This window comes from Pimephales promelas, chromosome 24 (genome assembly GCF_988280905.1).
Source record: "Pimephales promelas chromosome 24, fPimPro1.hap1.1, whole genome shotgun sequence".
In the NCBI taxonomy this organism is placed as follows: Eukaryota; Metazoa; Chordata; class Actinopteri; order Cypriniformes; family Leuciscidae; genus Pimephales; species Pimephales promelas.
Window position 1 is genome coordinate 7,954,099 of NC_142792.1, and position 25,758 is coordinate 7,979,856.

The window sequence follows — 25,758 nt, forward strand, 5'->3', positions numbered from 1 at the left end:
ATTAGTCTGTGGACGGCCGAGTGGAAGTTGCCCAGTGGCCACGAATCAGAAGCTTACTTTGATCTCGGAGCATGGATGGAAAGAAAACTGCCATATTATTACTAGTGCTGTTTACACTGGCAGTGCCAAAAGATGGAGCCGAATCAAATCAATAACACGGTTTAAAACCAGAGAATAATCTCCATGCTGGCAATATACTTGTACTGCCTAAAAATGCAATGCAATTCAATTAAATTAGCAAAAAACAGAATTTCTAACATTGGTTAACCACTAAAAACAAAAAGGTTACACTTCACCTTTAAACTCTCTAAGGACTATGCAATAAGCTTGCATAACCTCTTGCATAATGGTGGCATGTTATAGACACAAAAAGCTGTTGTCTATATTTCAGTCAAATATGTTGGCCATGCAGATAGTGTTTTCAGATAAATTGAGCTCTTTTTTCCTCTGTGAGTCAAACAGAGGGCTCGGACTCATTCTCTGGTCTCTCTAAGCTTTAGTGTTAATTTTGCGATGTGATAAAACATGGTGACACTGCAGATCGCATCTGTTTCTCGTCTGTGGAGTAAGTAGGAGCCAAGATCTTTTGAACCCATTTGAACCCATGTTCTTTTCATCATGGTTTTCAATTCAAATGCAGATTTTATCCTTGAGATTCTCATTCTTTCATTAATACATCCCCAATGATTGATTTTTAACAATAACATTTAAATCTTGATAGACCTACCATGAAAGTCTACTGTAACAATAATCCTGAAAAGGGATCAACCAATCAGGAAAGTCATAAAGGGCCGATTACTACCAAGCACCGCTGAATAATGTAATTCAATTGGTTTTCTATACTCTCAAACAAGTTATTAATTTAAATATTTCACAATAAACATCAAATATATTGTATAAAAGATTCAAAGTTAGTAGTTTTATATTGTACCGTTTTGATTTGACATTGTCATTCGCAATGAGATATGTGCAATTATTAGCTTATAAAAGCATTTGTCTTTTTCTCAGATTTTCAAATACTTTTTGGCTTGAAATAAAATGAAAAACTGATTCATCTCACAGTTGGTTGGTTAGATTATGGCTTAGAACTCTTTTTTTTAAATCCTAGTGGAAAGAAAAAAAATGAATGGGAAATATACTTCAGGATGTAACATTTAAGTCCACTGAGAGGCGAATTAAACGAACCCATGTGCAGTTAATTGAAAGTAGAACAAAATACAAATTAAACAGAACTAAACAATGAGAGACTTGAACTTGACTTGAGGAGACTTTGCAAAACTCACCAACAGCTGGTGCAGGGAACAATGCACGACTAACTTGAGGGCTAAATACAAAACTACGGGGAGCATATGACCAAAACAACCAAGATGGAACTAATAAACGTGATATCAGGACAATGAACCAATCAGAACATGACACATGAAGCAAGAGAACCAAAGAAAACAAAACAGAGATCACATGACATAATGCATGTGAACTAAGAACATGTGGGTGGTCACTGTGGTGCTTTATTGCCTCTGTCTAATTATGATGTCCTTTACTAATCCTGGAACTGTCGCTGAATCCCCCTTGTTCCACAGGGAGAACTTCCTGTCCTCTAGGTTAGCACACACAAGAGAACAGAGGACGATAGCCAATTAAAAAAAGAGGAGGGATGAGTGAGGACATAATATCTGAGCATAAATACGCCTTATGTCGCAGTAGTGAACAGCCTCTGGCTTTGTTGCTGTATAGGTGATGCATCCACAGAGACTCTCCTGGATTAGTTGAGCTGCTGGACTGGAGCTGCGGCTCTCAGTTCATTAAGCGCTTCACTGGGAGAAGTTTAATGACAAACGCTCTAATGGTCCTTCCACAACTGACGTGGTGGAAAGTAAAAAAATGGAGCACTTCAGAGGCCTAAGAGAATATCTCCTGGAGTGACCTAAAAATAGGTGTGCACCACACGTACACACCGCATTCATGGCTTGATTAAAATCCATTCACATCCTTTGTAGTGGTGTATTTTCCAAATTCTTAAGCACTTTGAATTTGAATATGACATTTTGGTAAAATTAATTAAAAATATATATTTCTAAGGTTATGTTGTGATGACATGTTTAGGCCGTATTTCACACCAGAATAATTTTTTTTAATAAAGATAAAACTTATGTTTAGTACAATTAAAATGATGTTTCTACCAGATTCTCATTAACTGTGATGCAAAAAATAAATACATAATTTTAATTAAAGGGATAGTTCACCCAAAAAATGAAAATTCTGTCAGTATTTACTCACCCTCATGTTGTTCCAACCCCGTAAGACCTTCGTTCATCTTCGGAACACGAATTAAGATATTTTTGATGAAATCTGAGAGCTGGATCACTCCTCCATACTAGTCCATAGGCTTCTTGAGGGATTGAAACTTGCCGGCCTCGAAAAGTTATTAAAGACATAGTTAAAATAGTGACTACAGTGGCTCAATCTTAACTTTATCAAGCGACGAGAACACTTTTTGTGCGCAAAAACAAACAACTTTTTTTCAACTATTAATTTCCTTCTCTTTGGGCCTCTAGTCAGTTAAACGTCACTCATTATTGGCCGACGCTGGTCATGTGTGTGATGCGTGTGACGTACAACAACAGATCATACGCAATTACACTAGTTTAAATGACTAGAAGCGCAAAGAGAAGGAAACGAATAGTTGAAATAAAGTCGTTATTTATGTTTGTTTTTGCACACAAAAAGTGTTCTCGTCGCTTGATAAAGTTAAGATTGAGCCACTGTAGTCACTTGGACTATTTTACCAATGTCTTTAATAACTTTTCAAGGCTGGCAAGTTTCAACCCCTCAAGAAGCCTATGGACTAGTACAGATTTCATCAAAAATATCTTAAATCGTTTTCCGAAGATGAACGAAGCGTGTGTAAATACTGACAGAATTTTTATTTTTCAAAAACACTTTTTGACATAATGCATCTTACTTTTAGTATTTTTTTCTCAATTACTGTGTAGTAACTTTTGAAAGTGTACTTGTCATAAAAAAATGATGCCATCATCCAGTAAAAATATTTTTTGTCTGTTGATTTTGGGGTGAAATATTCTGCACATTTTTGTAACCATTTGTACTCAAAGGACCAAATGCAAGCAAGTCAACAAAAAGAGGAGGACTAAAAGAGAACTGCTTGTTAAACAGAAAGTACAATGATTGAAAACGCGTTTCATCAAATCAGTGTGCTTGGCAATGCGTTTCGAGCATAATCACTGTCGTTAATCCACCCGATACATCTCTATATTTGTCTGTATGGATAATCTGTCTTTTTACTATGCATGAGTGTTTCCTCTCTGCCTCAAAAATAGTTTCATTCTCTTCAGCTTTGCCTCGGAGGGGCTGAGCAAGAAACCAACTACATTCCTCCAAGCGTGTAACGATGATGACTAACTAGCCCGAGAATCTAATCTCTACAGATCCCGTTTGCAAACAGTTCCTTGGAAAGCCAAGCAGGACTTTGCATTTCGACATTAGATCTACATGTCGACCCTCTTTGCAGGCGATCTCACAAAGCCTTACAGCGTTGCATTAAAGTAAAAGCTGCTCACCCCGGAGCAACGCTGTCTGTCACAATGAACATATTAGTTAGCATGAGTAAGTAACTATGGGCTGCCCAGTCACCTAAATTAATCATTCAGGACTGAGCACGCAATGGAAGGGTCCAAAAGTCTAAGAACACTAGTGATTTTTTTTTCTTCTATTGCTGAGATGGAATAACAATTTGAGTGAAAAGCTTTTTACATTTCTGAGTGTTTTATAATTTATTATTTCTTAGTGTTCGGTAAATCCCAAGTTTGCAGCTGCACTGCAAATTAAATAATTATATTTATAGAATATTTTAAATAAATGACTAAATAAATGGTCATCAAATTATTGCATAATAATTTACTTGAATGGAACAAAAAAGGACATAAATAAATTAAATATTTCTATGTTTAAGTTAAATAAATATGTGGCTAAATTATTTAATAAACTACACCATGAAGGCATTAAAATGTAATTTAAAATAAATTAAAGAAATAACTATCTAGTAATAAATACTACATAGTATTTATTTAAAATAAGAGTGTAAATAAATAAAAGGTCATCAAATCATGTCATAATAAATTACTCTGTATATAAAAATGGAGGAAAATAAAGAAATTATTATATTTACAGTACTTAAAAGAGTCATTAAATACCTTATTTTCATACTTTATTTATGATGTGCTGTATTTACAAAGCTCATCATTTTAAAAGGAGTGCAATAGTCCTATCTTCAATTCAATATCTGCTAGGTTAGGAGTAAAAATAACATATTTAATGCAAACAAATCCAGACATACATGTAATAATTGAGCCCTCTGCCCTCCTGAGAGGATCAGACTGCTAAAAATCCATCAAGCGTGCTCCTGTTTGTTTTGACATGCCTCATTTCAGTTGTAATGTACAGTTTAATCAGAATTTTTCAACAGTCCCATTCCGCTCAGATTTGAATGTTCCTGGGATAGGCAGGATGAGAAACCGGAATATACAGTATGTGCATGAATATATGTGTGTGCAGAACGCCTGAAACTGTCTGAGTAAGAGAAGGAGGTTGGAGGTGTGCCATGTGTTGGCTCAGCAACCCCAAACTGCTTTTTCTCTTAAAGCACTGAAGAGAGAGAGAGAGAGAGAGAGAGAGAGAGAGAGAGAAGATATACAAACATTACTGTACTCGCCAAACAGTACACAGATGTCTGCAGGCCTATGAATGCAAAAGGCCTTTTTAATAGACATCAATAATCAAGTTTAAAGCTTTATTTTAAAACTGTACCCTCGTCCATGAATTATGTTGCTAATAGACACAATATGTGAAGTTATATTAAATATTTTTAGTAATCATCAACTTTATAATATACTGGCATATAAAATGCATTCGGGCTTTATAAGATGCATTCGGGCATAAGATTTTGGTTTGTTGGCCGAAGCTGTATTTTTACACTCAAAACAATGAACAAATATAAATAAATAAATAAATAAATAAATAAATAAATAAATAAATAAATAAATAAATAAATAAATAAATAAATAAATGTCGCTCAAACAGTATTTATAATAAATATTCTATACTGCTACTAAACTGTAAGCCATGGATAAAGACAATATTCTTGTTGGGTTTTTTTTTAGTTTTGGTTTCATGAAAAATTATCGTAATGAAAAATCAGATTATTAATCAGTTAGCAGCATTTGAAAATAACTTTTACGACTATACAGAACAATTAAAAAGGATCTTTTTTAGTTACTATTCTATAATAGTTTCTAATCCACCTTCATTAAATATTTTTTGTTACAAAAACTATTTAAATGTACACTTAACTACCCTGAAAAAAAACTTTGGCTTTGAAAAAATTTCACTCCGAAATTTCACAAATTATTATTTCCCAACTGTTTACTTTTACTTAAAACATACCTGACTATGTTTACGTGAATACTCGCCAAGACTGGCATTTTAACATATTTTTGTGTGTATTTGACTGTTTAAGGTCAATAAGCGAAAAAAAAAAAAAAAGAACTCTTAGTAGTTAGTGAGTATTTAGTTGGGAGTGGCAGGTTTGTGTCAACTCGCTGTGAGAGAGCGAGAAAGCGCAGCTGGTATCATGTATATATTCTGCGTTTCAGATATTTCAGTATTGATATGTATATTTGTATTATTTCAGATGACTTTTTAAAAGACTACAATTGAAAATTGTATATATTATATATAAAATTCAACCCCGGAGTGACATGCGTTACACGCCAATTCTGAAATGAAGTTGAAAGCCATATCAAAATACCAAAATAGATATTGTTCTTGACTTGGGTTGGTAAGCAACAACTCAGAACACACCAGAAATCACAATCCAACATCTTAGCAACCATCAAAAAACACAGCAACATCCTGGAAACCATCTACAACATCCAGCATCAGTGACTTTTGCAAGAGCAATCACCTGTTTTCTTCACAAAACATAAACATCTAGTTCTTGTTTGCCATTTCAATTGAATGGTTTAAAAGGAAGTCTCAAAATGGTCCACTTTTTATTTTAAGTCCAAACAAATAAACCAAACGTGGAATTACCATAAGTAGGATTAATAAAAATGCCTTCCAGCGCTGTAGCTCATAGATGCTGCGCAAATGTATGTAAAAGCATGCCTAACAGGAACGTGTCCTTTATATAAATGAGAGTGCAAAAGAGAAGTATACTATAAAGGGGTTTTAATTGATAAATATCTGAATTTGGTCATATTTCAGTTCTGCACTAAAACGCTGTGGGTAAACCATCACAGAAATAGGTGCTAATGATGCGTTTCAGCTCTGTGACTAAGGCTGATTATAGTATATAGGAATGTATAATAAATTGAGCTAGATGAGGGCCATTACACTGTCATAATTACGAGAATCATCCCCAACTCTCAAAATGTGACCGTTTCACTCGCTGAACTTCATGGCTTTCATTCATGTGATGAATATGGCTGGTAGAACACAATGTACAGTGCTGTGAAGGAAATTTGACACTGGAAATGAGATATTTGATGGCAGTTATTGTGATCCTGCTGTGGCCATCTCCTCTTATTGATCATCTTCATCAATAAATGATTCACTTGACAGCGAATCCTTCTAAATGACCGGCACTTCTTTCTACCTGCAGTGGTTGTAAAAAAGAAAATCTTTAAAATTCAAACTGTTTAGAGAAAGCCAGCTTGCCTCTGTGATATATTTCTAAACTATAGCAAAGTTTTGTTGGATAGCTCATTTTTTTTTCTAAATCACTGAGCCGTCATGCATGTTTAAAGTCATTTCATGTCATTTCTATATGCCTGTCCATATTTTGAGCACAATTTGAATGGCCTATATTAGTATTCTAGAATCTGTTTTATAATAAATTAAAAATAAAACAACAAAATCCATCATTTTAAATGCTACGGTAAAAGTTTTCTGACTCACTGAGCCGTCATGCATTGCAATTTCTATACGCCTATCCGTATTTTAAGCACAATCTGAATGGCCTATATTAATATTCTATAATCTGTTTTACTAAAATAAATTGAAAAGAAAACACTAAACATAAAATCCATCATTTTAAATGCTACAGTAAAAGTGAATTTAGGCATCACAACATTATAATGTAGCCTATAGTGTGCAAAAATGACATTTATTTTGAGATTAAACACTAAATTAAAATAAATAATAAAATTGTAAAATAAAATAACTATTTGGCGACTGCAATGACGCATGTAAAAATAGTGGAAATGTGCATGCACAAATAAATATCCAAACATTATTCTGCAGATTTCCACAGAATGTCATATCGGCTAATAAAATATGAATGTAAAACTCTCTGGAAAATGACAAGACTTCAGTACGAGTCACAGGGAACTTGTGTATTTTTTATAAATATGATCCTTGGCTTCAAGTTGACTAAAGCAATCCCTGCAATTCCCTATAAAGCTTAGTTTCCTTCTCAAAAGTGAACATAAATTCCCTTCCCTGCCTCATTATGACCCAACTCTCAATACTAAAACTCACTTGGTGGTTTCTCCAGCAATATTTGTGGCTCCATCCTCCCCCATAAAGTGCATCAGTAATCTGGTTAGTCACATTGCACAGTCTCTCTGTCCACTGCCTGGCAAATCCTAAAGTAATTTAGACTTAAAAGAAGAGGAGGTGGTTTATGCTGCTGTGACTGGCTGCCACATTGAATTTCACACCACTGTGTTTTGTAATGCCTCACTGTTGCTTACTGTCATTAGATCAAATCCCGTCACTCGCTTGCACCTGCCGGATACTCGCCACGGTGTTGAAAGGTTTAAACAGGGTGCAAAACACCAACTTCAACACCATACTTAATCTGACATTAATGCTCATTAAAATTCAACAACCTTTAGCCCAAGAGCATTGGCTGTCATAATCACGGCGCAATGAATATATAGATGAAATCCTGTGTTTAAAGTGAATACTAAAATAATTGGTTTACAAAGATTCCAAACTGAACTGCATTATTCACATTTCTACTGTTACTTCATTCATTTGAGAAATATTTGCTGTGACAACTGAGGCAGGAGGGATATTTTTCTCTCATTGAAATTCAAGCGATCCTGGAGTGACTTTAAAAAAAAAGAAGAAGATATTCACACAAAATTCACTCTATACCACTCACATACTCCCTGGAAGGCTGCTCTCACAGACAAGTGATGCAAATTAGAGAACCGGAACAAATTAGATGTAAATTAAGAATTGTTGTTCTATTACCGGTACTATTGCTGTTAATGAATGATTCAGTAGAATCGATTTGAAAATTGACAATTCAATAGAATCAATTCAGAAATTGTGTCCTGGGGGTTGTTTTTAAAACTGAACTTAAAGGAGTAGTTCACTTTTCAAAAAACTTTTGCTGATAATTTACTCACCCCCATGTCATCTAAGATGTCCATGTCTTTCTTTCTTCAGTTGAAAAGAAATTAAGTTTTTTGATGAAAACATTCCAGCATTTTTCTCCATGCACTTCAGTGGGAACCAAATGTTTAATGGTCCAAAAGACAGTTTCAGTGCAAACTGCAAACTGTTCAAAGGGCTTTGGCTCTCCTGTTCGAACTCGTTTACCAAAACGAATGAATCTTTTTCTGAGTCAATTCATTTGTTTCGTTCGTTGAATGAACTAAATGACTCGTAAAAAGATTCGAACGCGCATCACAGAACAGAGCAAGGCGACCATTTGAGCTTATAAAACTAAAACGTTGTTATTTATTTATTAATTGAGCGTTCGTTTCGCTTGATAAGATCCTTATTCATCGTCTGAAATCGTTTAAAGCCCTTTGGACAGTTTGCACTGAAACCGTTTGACCTTGAACCGTTTGGTTCCGAGTAAAGTGCATTACATGGAGAAAAATCCTGGAATGTTTTCATCAAAAACCTTAATTTCTTTTCGACTGAAGAAAGAAAGACATGGACATCTTGGATGACATGGGGGTGAGCAAATTATCAGCAAAAGTTTTTTTCAAAAGTGAACTACTCCTTTAAAGGAAATAATGAAATGAAATGATTGATACGAACAGATTTTAAAATAAAACAGCAGGTGAAGTAGAAAACAGCTCGAAAAAGCCCATTCAGCTCAACACCAGGCAGGTTACAGATTTCTACCCCCTCACTTGTCAAAGGTTGTTGTGGGAGGTCACGTTTTGGCCCCTGCCACTAAATGCTTGTTACAAGAACTCCCAGCAGTCACTGGGGTGAGATGACTGCAGACTGGCTCTGTAAGGAGCTGATCAGAGAGGATTTTACCACAACAGTTATCCCAAAATCTTCTCTTTTTTAATTCACACTCCTCGCCACATCATCTGTCCATTGAACAGCATTGAAACAGAAATGGGTCACTAAGCAAAATGGGTCACTAAGCATTTGTCAGATAAACCCAATTTGTTGTGTGCTTGTGACTGCAAATCTGCTTGCAAACTTTTTCTCCAAGATGAAACATTTAGTAGACAAACATTGTGATGCAATTTCACAAAGAAATATGTACCTAAATCCCAAGGGACTCTTGTTGGCTGCTTTAGAAAACAAACAAAAACACTGTACTTCCAGAGCTGGAATTGAGCGTCTGAGTTAAAAATTAAGTTCTTTGGTGTTTCAAAACACAATGCACAGACACAACAATATATTCAGGCAGACCAAAACAAAATTAAAGGATGGTTCACAAAGGACACAGATTATTTATTTTAATTGTCGGTCTGTGTAAACACGCAAGACTGATTCTTTTGATGATGTTTTTTCATCGTCTTGCACCATGTGTTGTTTTTGAGACGACAAAAAAAAAATCAGTTTGAACAGCCCCTAACAGACAAAATGTGCAAACAAAAACACAAACAAAAGACTGTTTCGGCTTTAAAGCGCTAAACGTGGTGTGTATTTAGTGTTTGTCCTCTGTGGACCACATGAGTCATCAAAAGCCCTTCTCTGCCCTGCTATTATGTGTGAATGCATTGTTTGTCCATATAGCTGGCAGAAAACGATCTCTGGATTAGAGATTATGACTGCTTGATTTAGGCCACAGAGACTCGAGATTACCAATGCGAAACACGGATGCTTCGTGTATATAGTAGATACAGACTTGTTTGCTTTTAATCAGATTATACTTGGTAGATGATGGGGATTTCTGAGGCTTGGAGACAAGAACAAAGACATGTCTGCACCTCACAATAAATATACTACAGGTTCTTCCCTCCTGGTAATCTGTATGGTAAAGCCACAGACTTCGGCTTGGTGAATACTACAGATGCCACAGACGGCAAACCCTCAAGACTTTTGACCTACATGTCCAATCCCAACAGGGAACATATTCGGACAGGTCGGAAAAAAACAATTTCCATCCCCCCAACAAAAACAATGGAAAATCTAATCATAGAAATTGTTGTATGTCCTGATCATTGGGTTAAGGTTCAACTACACTAAAAAATATTGTTGGGTTAACTTAAAAAAATGAAGTAACCTGGTTGCCTTAAATTTTTAAGTTCATTGAACTGTAAAAGTGAGTTAATACAATGAAGGAGATTGATTTAAGCACCAGAAACTTAAAATATTTTTAAGTTTACATAAATTATTTAAGATGATTTGACTAAAGAAAAAATGTAACATGAAAATCATAAAAATATTTTTTACAGTGTTAGCATGGCCCAGTTATTCCCTGCTGGTAGATGCAGTAAAAAAAAAAAAAATAAAATAAAAAAAAAAGTAAAATGGGAGTAAACCATTGTCAAATTTCTGGGGGGTTTCACACAAGCCAAAGAAATGGAGATCAATAAAAAAGCAGATTACTTTCTCCAGGTATTACCTCCTTGATACAGACAGATTGTTTCAAACATAGAGTCGCCGTTGTGTGCTGAAAATAAGGACCAATTAAAACAGCAAGACACCAAACAAAGTCATTTCGGCTGTACACGGCTGTCTGGCCTCCACTGGCATCTCATTGAGAAGTCTTACAGCTTCATCATCTCTCTCTCTCGCTTGTTTCCTGTGAGATGGAAATATCCTAACTCTACTGGAGCTCGTGGCTGGTGTTTGGAGGAACGAGCGTCAGCGGTTGGCGTCTTATCAGCTCAGTGCACGCAGTCGAGGGACAGTCTGGAACGCCCAAGGTCACCGCTGCCTCACATCTCAAAAAGAACAGAAACAGCAGAAAACAGTGTTTTGGATGCTTCCCTTCTTTTATTGATAGAGCCACCACTGCTAAGGGAATGCGTTTTAAGTTTCCGCTTAAAATTCAACCCAACATCCCTTGGTATAGCTTATGAACGCAAAGGTGTTGCAGGCAAGATGAGGGCTGCATGTGTTAGTTTATGCGAATCCGATTGGCAGCTGCACATATCTCAACTCTATAAGAGATACCACAAACCAACTGGTGTACCAGATACTTCAAAGTGCATGAATAAAAAAAGAAAAATCATCAATAAAAGAGAAATGTGTTGAAGTGATGACCAAAGCAACCAAAATAACATCGCTGTCCGTCTCAGAAATCCTGTGCCTGATACAAAAACTTGTGCATGATGTCATGCTTGTGGGCGTGGTCTTAACTTAAGTCATGCCCACTTCCTAATATAATGCATCTTTGTATATGAGGAATGCATGGCTGTTCAGTTACAGGGTTGAGGGATGTTTCCACATAGCACTTGTCATGAGACGCTGGTGGGTTTTCACACCTGCACAGCCAGTGACAAACCATTCACACCGGTGTCATTGTCTCTCACCTCGGTTATCACATATGACAAGCTGAGTGACACTGCCCCGCTGCACTTTACCCATAGTTCCTTTCTCAGCTTTAGCTTTAGCAACATAAGATCCTCAACACTGCTCATTGCTTGCGTGGTTTAGCCAATCAGGCGACTCAGTGACATATGACATAAGGCCCAGGCAAATGTGTGGTTATAAATTAGAAATATAAGAGGTACAGATGGGTATTTATAATGAGTTAACCAAGTAATATTTTGGATAAAATACAAAATAAGTGTCTGTGGCTTGTTGCAATTTACCATAAAAAATGATTTTCAACTCATTCCAATTCCAAACAAGGACTTGGTATCACCAACTACTTCATTTTATGATACAATAAACATGATGAAACAAGTCATAATTCGAAATCAAAATGAATAAATACTATAATAGTATATAAATGAAAATAAAATAACACCCACTTTTTAGATGATGTGCTTCTTTACTTAAGTGTAGGAAATTATATAACTAAATAAACAAATAGAAATATCGATACAAGTATAAGAAGTATTAAAGCAATACTGTGAGAAATAGTATCACACTATATTAATATCGCATCGGCACAAGTGATTGTTCACTTTGTCCTGTGTTGTTGCACAACCTAAATAACTAAAAATTACTTTGTCAACAACATCATTTTCCTTCCAGGCCATAATAAGATCCTTTAATAAAACCTCTTTCCAATGATCCCCACATTAATTTTGCATTTAATAACGTTTATTAGCACTTGTAATTTATCATCAGCTATGTGGGAGGTAGAAACTGTACAGCACCACAACAGGATTCTAATCGTTTTCTTTTAACGGCATTCAAAACCACTAACTCAAATGTAGTCTGCTGATGAAAGATGAATTCCTTCAATTGGTTCCATTAATCTTTATAAAACTTAAGATGTAAGTCAGCTAATAAATGGCATCAAAAACCTCAATGGACTCTTAGGACTTTTGAAGCCTTACTAAAGGTCAATAGTTGACTGCAAGTCAAGAGGTCATCAGAGATGGTTCAGAGTAAGAGTTAAGAGGTGAGAGGGGTGACAAGAGGTTCATGGGGCCAACTTGAAACTTTTCACTGGTTTTAATCCAAGCACAGTATTCTAAATGGGACTTATATAGTAAGAAGCAACACGTAAAAATAAATAAATAGGCACAGTAATAAATATAAAATATATATAAAAAATAATGATTCTCCAAAAACAAAATTGGTTTTGTTCACAGAAAAAAAGCACGACATGAGTATGACTAAATACTGACTTCTTATTTTTGGATGAACTAATCTTTTAGATCTCCTGAGCTATGAAAGAGGCATTTATGTGCACAAAACTCAGATTCAATTGACTTTCAGTTTCCTTTTTAAAAGATCACACAAGAAAAGGAGACAAGCCACCTGACAGCTGCGAATGCTCCAAATTTCCTTGATTGGTCAACAGCCACACTGTGCTCGCAGAAACCAAGGCGCAATGCTAATTTTTATGAATGTAAACGCTTCCCAGATTCCGCAGTCCTCCCTCCCATCTCACACCCTTCGTGTCTTTCGGTCCTGTGGGCTTTGGCCGTCCTGCTTTAAAGCTGTGCTGTGATGTGTATGGAGCCAGACTGCACTATGGGGGATGCCAACTGAGAGAGGAGTTGACAGTTTAGCACACAGACAGGAGAGAGACAAAGCCATTTAAACACACCGCAGGGCAGATCGTCCTTTGGGCTTTTAGCTGATTTATTGAGTGAGAGTGTGTGTTCATATGCAATTTACCTGAATGTCAGATAAAGCCTATCTAGTTTCAAAGCATTGCGTTGTTTGTACCTTTTTGTCTTTTGCATGCGATTGCTGAGCTTTCTGCATTGAAAGCTTGACACATTGTGTTAAAAGTCACACTGTGCATCTGAATGACATGCATAGACATCTTAAACTTACAAGTGAGATGAGTAAACGATGAATAAACAGATGCACAGTTGGTCGCTTCAAACTTGCATCATTCCAATGGCGCAGAGCCTCAGTGCGCACAAGACTCTCTAAACAAGCACGATACACAGCATGACACACAGTACAGAAAATGCCTCCAACAGGATTTAAATAAGCATTATGCTTAACCTCATTCATGTCTGAACAGGCGAGGAAACACCACAGATGGTGAATACAGAATCTATCATGACGTTAGACCTCACGGATCGGGATCAGACTAGATGACCTGAAAAAGCTTGATGTACTGTATATTTCTCTTACTTTGGATCTGCCCTCTTTTAATAGGTTCAATCTTCTATTGCACCATTATGAAATCTTTGGTCACTTATGTTTCCACATCACTTTGGACATTTTTGGTCATATTTTAGATTAGGGTCCAAGACTTTTATCTCAATAAACTCCTAATTACTGCTTATTAATGGTTAGTAAGGTAGTAGTTAAGTTTAGGATTAGAATATGGTCATTCAGAATAAGGCACACTATATGCGTTATAGTTACTAATAAACAGCCAATATCCTAGTAATTTGCATACTAATAAACAAGTTGTTAACAGTGAGAATTGGACTCTAAATATATACAGTATATATATATATATATATATATATATATATAGTATCTCATATCAGATGTTGAACCCGGTGTTCTGACAATTCATGCTACCCATCGAGATTTCCTACTTACCAGGTTATGCGCATGTGCAGACTCTTTTTTTTTTTTTTTTTTACAAAAGGTACATTTTCCTGTTATAATGTATAATTTCCCTTTAAAAAATGCTTACTACCATATGAATATTTGTACGGTCAGACAGCTGAAAAGGAATAACTGAAAGTTTCAGTTACTATAAGAAAAGGTGTACTTTGACAAGTTAAAGATGAATATTTTATGATAATTTTTACTTTTCACACCGTTTTAAAAATAAAAACAGTAGTCTACAGTATACAGTAGCTACTCATAACTTAGAATTGTATTAGAATTGTATTTCATACGACTTTAATCGGCATTCTGTGATCAATTGCTACGGTAGCATTTTTCGACAAGGCAGCAAAAATCGACAGAACACCGGCCCCCATGCATACTATAAAATGACACCACTAGAGTATCATGACTATCAAGTTAAGAAGAAGTGTCAGAACTGTCACTGGTGCCACCTCAAGAAAAAAAAAAAAGGTGTTAAAAATGTTACACAAAATCAAAATTGTGCACTAGAGGGTTAAATGTATTTGATCTATTTTTAGGCTTAAGAGCAGAACAGATATTAGCAATCTCTCTGTCGACAGAATTTTCTCCCTCCCATCATTTCTTTCGGCTCAGCCTGATGCTCAGTATGCAAATCCACTGCCGCGTGCGAGGCGAGCGATCATGCGTTGGTCCAGTTGACAGCAGCATGCAAATGTGCCGTCCCATAATCCCAATATGAAACCAAGAGCATGCAGCTCCCTCACCCGTCATCATGGGATACAAACGGGAATGAGTGGCAGTGAAGAGGAGGGAAGGTGACTGACCAGGATGTATTTGCCTTTAAGCCCCTAGCGGCAAGCACGTTTGTGGTTGCGAGGGCATCGCAGCACGTAGCCTTGCTTACGCGAGCGCGACAGAGCTTTCACATCTGCATAAACATTGTCAAACGGCTGTCACATCCAATAGCTCTGCGTGTGCCTGTTCTGTCCCCTGTTGTTGATTTTGTGATGACTGTGTGGAAAAGGCACATGAGGGACGGATGCAGTGATTGACAGCTGGCAGAGGCTTCTTAGTTTCACTCAGCATTTTCCATAGCTGTGCCATTCTGCGGTCAGACTCACCCACGACCAGGTTTGGATGATTAAAGGAACACTCCACACATAATCCATTGTTAGAAATCCAGAATGGTCGTGCAACACCCTCTCATTTTCCCCTGAGACGAGAGAAATCCGCTATTTACCTTTTTCACTTCCTCCTACAATGACGCAAAACTCGTCATTTTACGTCATTGTAGGAGGAAGTGTGAGAGGGGGGATTTCTGTTCACTAGTTCCCACCCTTTCAAACACACCCACCTAATGCGCTAACAGACCCATCACAGATCAGTTCCAGTGTGTTTGATTTCACCGACAGAAACTTTTTGAAAATATGAACGAAGGTACTGAATACACAGATGCATTATGGATAGGGTTGGGTACCGAAACGCAGTAGGGAACCGGTTCCAACGTAAACGGTAATAACCAGACCGAATAAGAACGAAAATTTCGGTGCCTGAGTCTCTGTGTCATGAGGCGCACACACGCAAAGTCTCTCGCTCTCTTCCTCGTGCGTGCGCTATAAGGTTTAGAGCACAGTCTGATCTGTCTCGCATGCGCGCTAGATTCTGGGAGATTTTAACTAACTTGCAGGCATCAGGGAGCCGTTATCAATATGCAGGAGACTCCCGGAACGACTGATTCCTAATTTTGTTTCCAAGGTCAAAAAACACTGGCATTTTCTTAAAATACACATTGCATCTCTTCATTTCCCAAATAGTCTGAAAACAGTTTGTTTGAAGATTCAGTCTCTCTAAACCCCTCCTTGCCGAGAGCTTACTCTGCTCTGATTGGTCAGATGGCCCAGTCTGTTGTGACATATCCGATTGGCCGAGGGCTTACAGTGTGTGTCGGAAACGAAAGCCCATACCCATACCCGAATTTCAGCTCTAAAGTCTTCATAAGCGCTTTACACACAGTGATACACATTTTTTAAATACATTTTTGTATCAATCCTAGTGTGAGTTAAAAAAAATCATTGATTTTAAAAAAATCAATAGACAGACTTGAAAGCTAGTTTGAAACAGAGTATGTCCCCTACGCCTAATCATTCTGCTCCAGCTCCAATCCAGGTTTTACATTTCACTCCGAACTAAATTTGGTTCCATTCCATACGACTTTCAAACTGTGGTCTGGAATGCCACAAACACAGACAAGTGGACTGATAAAGATCTTTTCATCAGCACTCTCTACCCTATCTCACGACCAATTCGTATACAAATTCGTACGAATGATTCAAAAGTGGCTAATTCGTACTAATTCATACGACCTCACTCGTACAAATTTGTACGATTTGTCTAAACCCACGTGACGGTTATGTTTAGGGGCGGGGTCAGGGGTAGGTCATTCGTACGAATTCAAACGAATTGGCTAATTCGTAAAATATGTACGATTTAGCTAAATCGTACTAATTCGTACGAGTGAGGTCGTACAAATTGTTACGAATTAGCCACCTCGTAAAATTCGTACGAATTCCCATGAGATCGGGTTGGCACTCTTGGATCTGGAACTATCTGAGTGATGTGTAATTAAAAATAGAAAGCTGTATGTCTGTGCATTGGACTGTGAGCATCAAAAATCATGCTGTGTGACAAGAATAAAAAGTTGATGCTCCAAATGTTGCTTTTAAACCAGTTGTGCACGATTTATGAAGCAGCATACTTAATCAGATTGAAATTCAAGCCATGCTGAAAGCAGTCAGTGCATAACCCCCCACCCCCACCCCCCCAGAATGCCTTTTCTTGAGTTGCATTGGAAATTAAATCAAAAGAACTGCCGCAAAAGTGCTGAGTTACATGCCTCTCCTCGTGTTCAATGCCTGTCAGCACTCGTGATGCTTCGTCACCAGAGCCTTCATGCGGCGTCGCGCAAATCGACACTTTATTGATGTAATGCACAGGAGTGCGGCGCAGCCTGAACGATAGGCTGTCATCCAGCTCCCGCCATCAGCTCCATTAAACCGCTCAACCTCGACACTTCATTAAAAAACACTTTTATTTTTTTTCCATCTCTGCTAGTCTTCCTTTCAGTTCTCTTTTCTATGCGAATAGTGATTGGCGGGAGTTATTCACAAGGCCAGTTTCAATAGACGACTCATCTAATCATACATGCATGTCCTTTTTATCTGCACTATAATGCATTTCCTGTAGTATTACTTTCTTTTTAAGCAGCATAAAGTCCTGAGGTCAGAGAGGACGTTATGTCCAGACCGAATTTGTACGCTTACTTATTCCAGTGGTGACCGTATATGCAAGCTTTCTGATGGCGAGATATGGATTTAGATAGATCCTTTTACTGCGCTTCCAGAACGGCATGTTTGTGGTTGTTCAGTTTAACCTTCTGGTCTGTAAAGATTTGACCCCTGATTTATCAAAGTACTACACAGCCAGCATGCATAAATTCAGATGCTGCTTTCTTCTCTGAAACAAGCAGATCTTATTTGCTGATAGCATCTTTATCTCCGAGCCAAACAGGAGGAGATTATAAGGGATACAGAGCATAAACTTAAATAACCTTATTTTCTGGCCTGAATATTGATTCAAAGCAATGCCTTTCACCATATATACATTTCATTTGCCAGATGTGTATAAAGTGATTCTCAACGTATGCATTTCTGTGTAAATATATATATATATATATGAAGAGTTCAGATGCAAAAGCCTCTAAGTGCCATTTGAAATTTTCTTCTAGAATGATCATTTTTATCAAGCTTGTATATTTAAGTTCAGTGATTTCACTTAAATGGCAATGATAATTACCTATTAATTGTTATTTAAGTGAAATTACTGAACTTAAATACACAAGTTTGACAAAAATCATCATTAAAGAAGAAAATTTCAAATGGCATTTAGAGGCTTTTGCATCTGAACTCTTCATATATATATATATATATATATATATATATATATATATATATATATATATATATATGTGTGTGTGTGTGTGTGCAATGTGCTTATGTGTTATTGAATGCAACAATTTGCAAGAATTGTTTTACAATTAACGATTTTGCACCAGTCTGGTACATTTGAAAGGTACTTCAAGGAAGGTTAGTGAACTTATATTACCAAGCAGCTGATATCTACTTTGTCAAAATGACATTTTAATTGCCTTTTTCAAAACAGAAATGAAGTCAGATAACAATGATAGCAAAAATAACTACATAATTTTATACAATTTCAACGCATTCTCACCCCAAGGCGTCACCTTTGACCATGCTTCAATATTTGACGTTTTAGGCGCCCTTTAGCGTCACTTACATGACGCGATCCTACGGCGTCATCTAACTGACGCTAAAGGAAAGCGTCAGTTAGAGGACGCGGTTAGGTTTAGGTGTGAGGTGGGGGTAGGGTACACGCGATCCTAGGGCGTCATCTAACTGATGCTAAAGGGCGCCTAAAGCGTCAGATATTGAAGCATGTCCAAATGCTTCCCAAGGCGTCAGTTAAGTGACGCCTTGGGGGTGAGAAAGGGCTGACAATTTTCAGACTGGTGCATCTAAACCACGATTGGCTTCTTTAACTGTAAGACAGGACTATGGATGGCATATTCCAGGTTACAGTTTTTCCCATTTATATAAGTGGCATTGGAAACACTGAGCTAAAGCAGAAGGAAGCATTAGCGTATAATTAATTGTAGAACTTGCCCTCAGCTGAAATTGATAATCTGTCATCATGGTGCACTGCTAATGGTTATGTTGCATTTTCTACTTCTGGAAATACACATGCTTAACATAAAATATGATGCCTGCTACCTGAAAACTTGCTCACTGCAGAGCCAAATGACATCCAGCTCCTCCTCTCTGGACATAATGGGTGGGGCTTGACCTATAATATTTAGGGATTGGGTAAGGGTGTGGCTGGACCTTTAAGCTCCTCCCATTATGTAGCGAGAATGGAAAGATTGATGTCAATCTACACCCATTGGTTCTGCAGTGAGCAGCCTCTCTAAAACAAAGAACCTATTGGAAATCTGTTTCTGAATTGTACATTCGCCTTCAGTGTAAACTGTAACCTAAGTGCCGTATCCTTTGGTTTACTTACTGGCCAAAATATGCAGGCACGATCATTGTCCTCAAGGACATGATGACTTCCCTGATGGCCAGTCGATAGCGTCACGTCAGCGCAGTGCTTGACTGAAGTGCCAGCTGTCCGTCACTCAACAATTCCCACAGTGGGTCACTAAGTGAGCTCTTATTGACATTGCCATGTCCAGCTGTAACCTCCCTCAGCCTATAGCCTCAGTCCATCCCCTATCACTGACACTATCGCTTTACACGGCCGGATTGGCAGATCCCACAAGACTGACAGCAACTCTGACCACCGGGGAGCAGAAAGACAAAGACAATGAGGATAACTGGCAGTGAGCTGAATAACATAGGGAGTATAAATGTACACAGAGAACTAAACTAGACACTGGTGGGACTAATCAGTAACCAAGGGAACAAATATGGAGGATTCAGTAACTAAGGAGAAAGAAACTAACCTGAATGGAAACACAGGCACATGAATGAAAACACAATGGCTGCAACCGAGTCGCATACTCTCGAGTAATTTTGAATAAGTACTACGCGACTGCTAAAAAATATGTTCTATATAATATGAATGTAATCTGGATGTAAGCCTACTACATTTACCATGCTGTCATTATCATGTGACCTACCAACGCCAGTATCGTCGCTTCACTTTCATTCACAAATACTCTCCCGTGGGATAGTTTTTTTCTCTCCTGGCTTTGGGTAGAAAAGTAAAGTGTCAAGTGTTAAGTAAAGTGTCCATTGTATGCACACTTCAGAGCAGAATCGTACTGGCACTGCAATATAATTTGGACACACTTCTTTTGTCACACACAGTTTTTTGCCTGGTATAAGTATGGGATTTCAGATGCAGCCAATGAAACTCAATGGGACCCTGGCAAAAATTATAAATTAAATTAAAATATAAATTAACAAAACAAAAATACTGTGTAGTAGTATGCACTTTTAGGAGTAAATTAAATTGAATTAAATTAAAACTAAATGAACAAATGTGACTCTGGACCACAAAACCAATCACATGGGTCAGTTTTTTTTTAAATTGAGATTTATACATCATCTGAAAGCTGAATGAATAAGCGTCCCGTTGATGTATGGTTTGTTAGGATAGAACATTTGGCCGAGATACAACTATTTGAAAATGTGAAATCTGAGGGTGCAAAAAAAAAAAAAAAAAAAAAAAAAATCGAAACATTGAGAAAATCGCCTTTAAAGTTGTTAATTTATGTTCGCGATTGTGCTGCATTCACTCACAAAAATAAATGTTTTATATATATACAGTAGGAAATTTACAAAATATCTTCATGGAACAAGACCTTTACTTTACATCCTAATGATTTTTCGCATTAAAAAAAACAATTTTGTATCTTTGTATGTATCGTTGGCTATTACAACAAATATACCCATGCGACTTGTGCCAGGGTCAAAATAACAAAAATACTGTGTAACACTGCATGCTGCCTACAGTAATAAAAATACTATTGAAAATACGATAAACATTTCAAACAGTACGCAGTATTATCACATGACCTCATTATATTGTATTTTTAATTCAGTTAATCCAGTTTTCTGTAATTAAATGAGTTGTTTTGAATTTTCAATCAAATTTTGTGCAAAAAAGACCCAAACCAAAACATCTTGGCAGTCCAATTAATGAGTCAATCAAACCTAAAAATCGGGGCTGTGATTACTTCATAAAACAGGAAGTGATATGTCAAATCATTTGCATTGAATTGTGGGATACCGTATCCCAACACAAAATGTGTAAATTGCATATTTTAAATTTGCATATACCCCTCACAGTGCACATACTGCAGAAACTTCTCTAAATTATAGCATGCTATTCCCAACATAACACAGGACTTGTAAGTTGTGCCAACTACATGCAGTGTTACATCCACTTTACCTCGTAAACAGTCGAACACATGCTCCTCTTGAGTATATGGCAAAAAAGTATGATGTTCTTCCAGCTTCTCCCATCCTGTCTTCTGTAATCTAATTTTAGTTCACAATTGTTTTCTCCCCAGTGGCGGTCGACAAGGGGTATAATGAAATTAAGCTTTATTACCTTCAGGGGCCATTCCACATAGAGAGGGGAAAAATATATAATCCCTTCCCAAAGCCAGCTGAGAAAATTGACCACATGCATGCATTAAAACATGCTGACTCATTTTAATGAAGAACATGACACGCTTTTATAGACTGAATCAGTTTGACGTATTAGATCCAGCAAAACAGACCCACTTTTGAGGATAACAGAAGTTTATTTTTGGCTACTTCTAATGAGCTACTGAAGAAGAAACGAAAATCAAGAAATCCGTGCCTTGGCATATAGCGATTAGCGCAGAGCATTAAGCTGTGGTTCTCATGCGACAATTGGAGGTTCGATTCTGCATTATGTCGTGTCTCAATTCCTGCTTCTGTCAACTAAAACATGTTGAAGAACAAAATTTCTCCAAAACACACTTTCTGATATGACTTCAAGGAGGAATGCTATTAAAATGAGTGTGCGACAGAAACGATTCATGGCTAATAACCAGCAAATCCATATTTTCACTGTTACTTGATTCTCTAAATTAATAAACCACTATCCACTCTGGCTAACGTCTCACTATTCGCATTCTTTTAACAAATGGCAACTGTCAAACTAGTGCAAATAAAGCTGATGCGCATTATTCCTCAAGCAACATCCCTGCTATAATTTCATTTGTTCCTTAGCAGTCAAATTTGCATGTGCTCTCTGCAACACATGTCATTCCAGACAAAAGCATTCCTCTAACAATGATGCTACTCTCCGAAGCACCCTCTCCAAAAGGTCAGAGATGAAAAGAGGCTTGCGTTTCCCTCTCAACAATGTCGTCGTATGACTTGAGACACGTTTGACATCATCTGGGCTCTCAAGGGCTCTCAATCCAACAAGGGCTCTCGGAGTCTGGGTTGGCTAAGACGGCACAGGGATTTGGCCAAGAAAGTTTGTGTTCATTTTCATCACATTGATGGTTGGCATGCAAATTAGTTTCTCCTGAGCAGGTGCAACCATTAGTTTCCTGTCAGACGGGAGCACATGGCCATTTTGTACTCAACCTCATGTTCATATAGCAGACCTTCATTTACCAACATTCAGTTAGCATATGTTTGCAAGACCCCAGGTGTGTACATACTGGACTTTGAGAGCTACGTAAACCCAACTCGATTATGTCACAATTTTTTTCCCCCAATTCGATTACAGCGTCATCCACCATGAATAGTCCAACATCAATCACATTTCCCATTAGCTTTCGATGGTACGCCCATTATGTGGTTAGATCATGCGATTAGTCTATATTTACTTCTGTTAGAGAGATTATAAATGTGAAGTCAAGAAAGCCATGTGATTTATCACAGTATGTTAACAGTCAGCACAGGGGTCTGATCTGGATGTCGGAATTATGCATGAGATCTGTGGATAATTCAGGGAATTGTGTACAAATTTGAACAAGAATCTCTTCTGCTAACAGAACTCAATTTGGGGGAAAAAGAGCGGGGGAGAGAAAGAAACTTAATTTTCAAGGAGATCCCAAGTGGAATATTTGGGTTGAAAATGAGTTTAAATAATAAATTAAGGCTTAAAGTCGACATTAAATAATACAAGACCACATTTACTTGCTTTTTACACCCTTTTGTGCACAATTCATTAATGCACAGTATTACAAAGGGGGAAAAAGGTAGTTTTAATAATCATTCATCAAAAATGTATAACTCTGAAACAACTTGATTCCTGGATTCATTGTGATATGAATCTTTCCACAATCCTAATTTGCCAATGGATCCAACCTTTTATTGTTTAATATTCATTATTCAAACTTGTTTCTCTCAAAAGTACATCACATTATGGAAATATGCAAAAGCCATTTCATGTTGACTATTTTGGTATTCAGTTGATTTGGTATGACTTAAGCGAGGAAGAAATTGCATCATTTACTCACCCTCATGTCTTTCAAAATGACTCACTCTTTCTGTTGAACACAATAGATGATATTGTGTGGTCTATACACAATGAAATCAATGGGTTCCAATGACTGGATCCCAACTTTAAATATCTTCCATTGTGTTCCACAACAGAAAAAGTCATACAGATTTGGAAGACGAGTAAACGGTCCCTTTAATATTTAAAAAGTTTCAAGTTTCAAACCCTGACTATACATTTCATTTTGAGGAAGCATAATCTCATCAGGTCCAGCCCAAAGGGAGCAGTTTGTCATTTTAGGTATTCATAGTTTATTCCAGAGTGGAAAAAACTGGATTCGAACGATCTGACATTTCAGGTTGTGAATTCAGAGAGAAATGTGCTTCAGTACAGTCCATTCTCCCTATGCATTTCCCTCACTTTGATTAAAAAGTATCTAATTGGCAAAGATCCTGTCTAAGACATAATTATACACCCTTCCCCTCAGAGATTTTGAAAGCACACATTTGCTTGCAGTACAGCATTTACAGGCTGCTCTCTCATTCAGCCCTCGAGAGTGAGTGGAACAAAGATCTGACAGAACCTGACACATCTGGAAGCCCAGCAGGTTAAGAAACACAGAGATACAAAAACGACAAGAATATCAAACAAAAGTAGAGGGCCAACTACAGAGACTTCTCCTGGCCTGTCTCCAGTAGAGCTGCCTGTCTGGCGTTCTGTGCTCTTCTACTCTCGTTGCCCTCCGTTCTAGTTAACATACATTTTGAACGTTGCTGACAGTCTGGTTTAGCATCAGTCTGCAGATTGCATAAGAAACCTTTAAGAAACTAGGAAATCCAATACTTTGCTCTCTGGGGCATAAAATGTTTCTCTCAACATGAGAAATCAAGGCTGTCATTCAGATTGCAAACAGCATTTATAATGTGAATCCAACCAAGAAAGGCTTCTGAATTTATGTAAACCGGTTTCTCTCTTGCATTTCTCCAGAGAGATGACCGCAAAGCTAAAACGTTGCTTACTGCCTGATATGGATATACCTTGTCTACAATCTATAGCAATTTACATGAGCAAAGTATACCTGAGCACCTATTGTTTCAGAACGCATGCTGTCGCCTACACACTGACTGATGCTACTCCATTTCTACAATATAAGAGCCTATGTTATGATGTAACAAAGATTGTGTGGGCTGTACCCAAGGCGGTGTTTGTAGCCTGACTCAATGTTTAAATAACACTCTTGTGAGTGTTTTTTTTAAACCACAATGTGCTTGATAGTACACGACTACTAACTCATTTTCAGTGAGAAAGGGATTCATTTATAACTTAACCTTTCTTATTTCAACCCAACCGTTTCATTGTTGTGAAGGCTCTGGTCTATGTTATTGTGGCAGTAACTTACAGTAAGCCATATCTAAGGGTCATAAATGAGCTTTCCCAAAGGACTGCAAAGTAAGAGTTTTCCAGACACCTTATAAGTGAGAGAAATACAACCGAACATGAAAGTTGAGATAGCACAAGTCTGTAAAACACTTTTATGAGACACAAACGGCACTATGGTCATTGTAAAATAAAAAAGTCATATTGTGAGGTATAGTCACACTAAAATTGTGAAACGAGTTGCAAATACAAGGTTAGTCACATTGTAAGGTAGTCGCAATTATGAAAAACAAAGTTGTAATTGCAAGAAATGGTTGCGATGTGAGAAATAGTAAAAAAAACAGAAATAGAAAAAAATAAAATCACATTGTGAGATAAAAAACGCTGTTAAGAGAAAAACTTGCAGTTGTAAGAACATTGTGTGAAATAAAGTTGAAAATGCGACAAATTGAAATTTACGAGAAACGAAGATGGAATTCTATAAGAAATAAAGTCATTGTGAGAAATAAAGTTGCAATTGTAAGAAATAAAGTCACAATGTGATAAATAGCTGAAAATGTGAAATATAGAGTCGCAGTTACGAGAAACAAATTTGCAATTGTAAGTTACATTGTGTGATTTGCAGCTGAAAATACAAAAGTCAGATTGGGAGAGATAATGTGAAAAAACTAGTCACAGTTATGAGAAATAAAGTAGCAATTGTAAGAAATAAAATCACATTGTGAGTAATAAAGTTGAAAATATGACAAATGGAGTCATATTATGAGATATAAAAATATAAACTAAAGAGTTGCAATTGCAACCCCAGAGGAAACACTCGTGAAATCTGGCACTTTCAGTTAAAGTACTAACAAAAAAGCATCTGCTGAATTTCCTGTCATAGAG

The 25,758-nt window shown here is 37.1% G+C and overlaps 1 protein-coding gene across 1 annotated transcript in view; it reads left to right on the top strand.

Annotated features, from left to right (window-relative positions):
- Window positions 1–25,758, top strand: part of tmem178bb (transmembrane protein 178Bb) — a 73,159-nt gene that overhangs the window by 43,294 nt on the left and 4,107 nt on the right. The gene's annotated exons all lie outside the window — the stretch shown is intronic.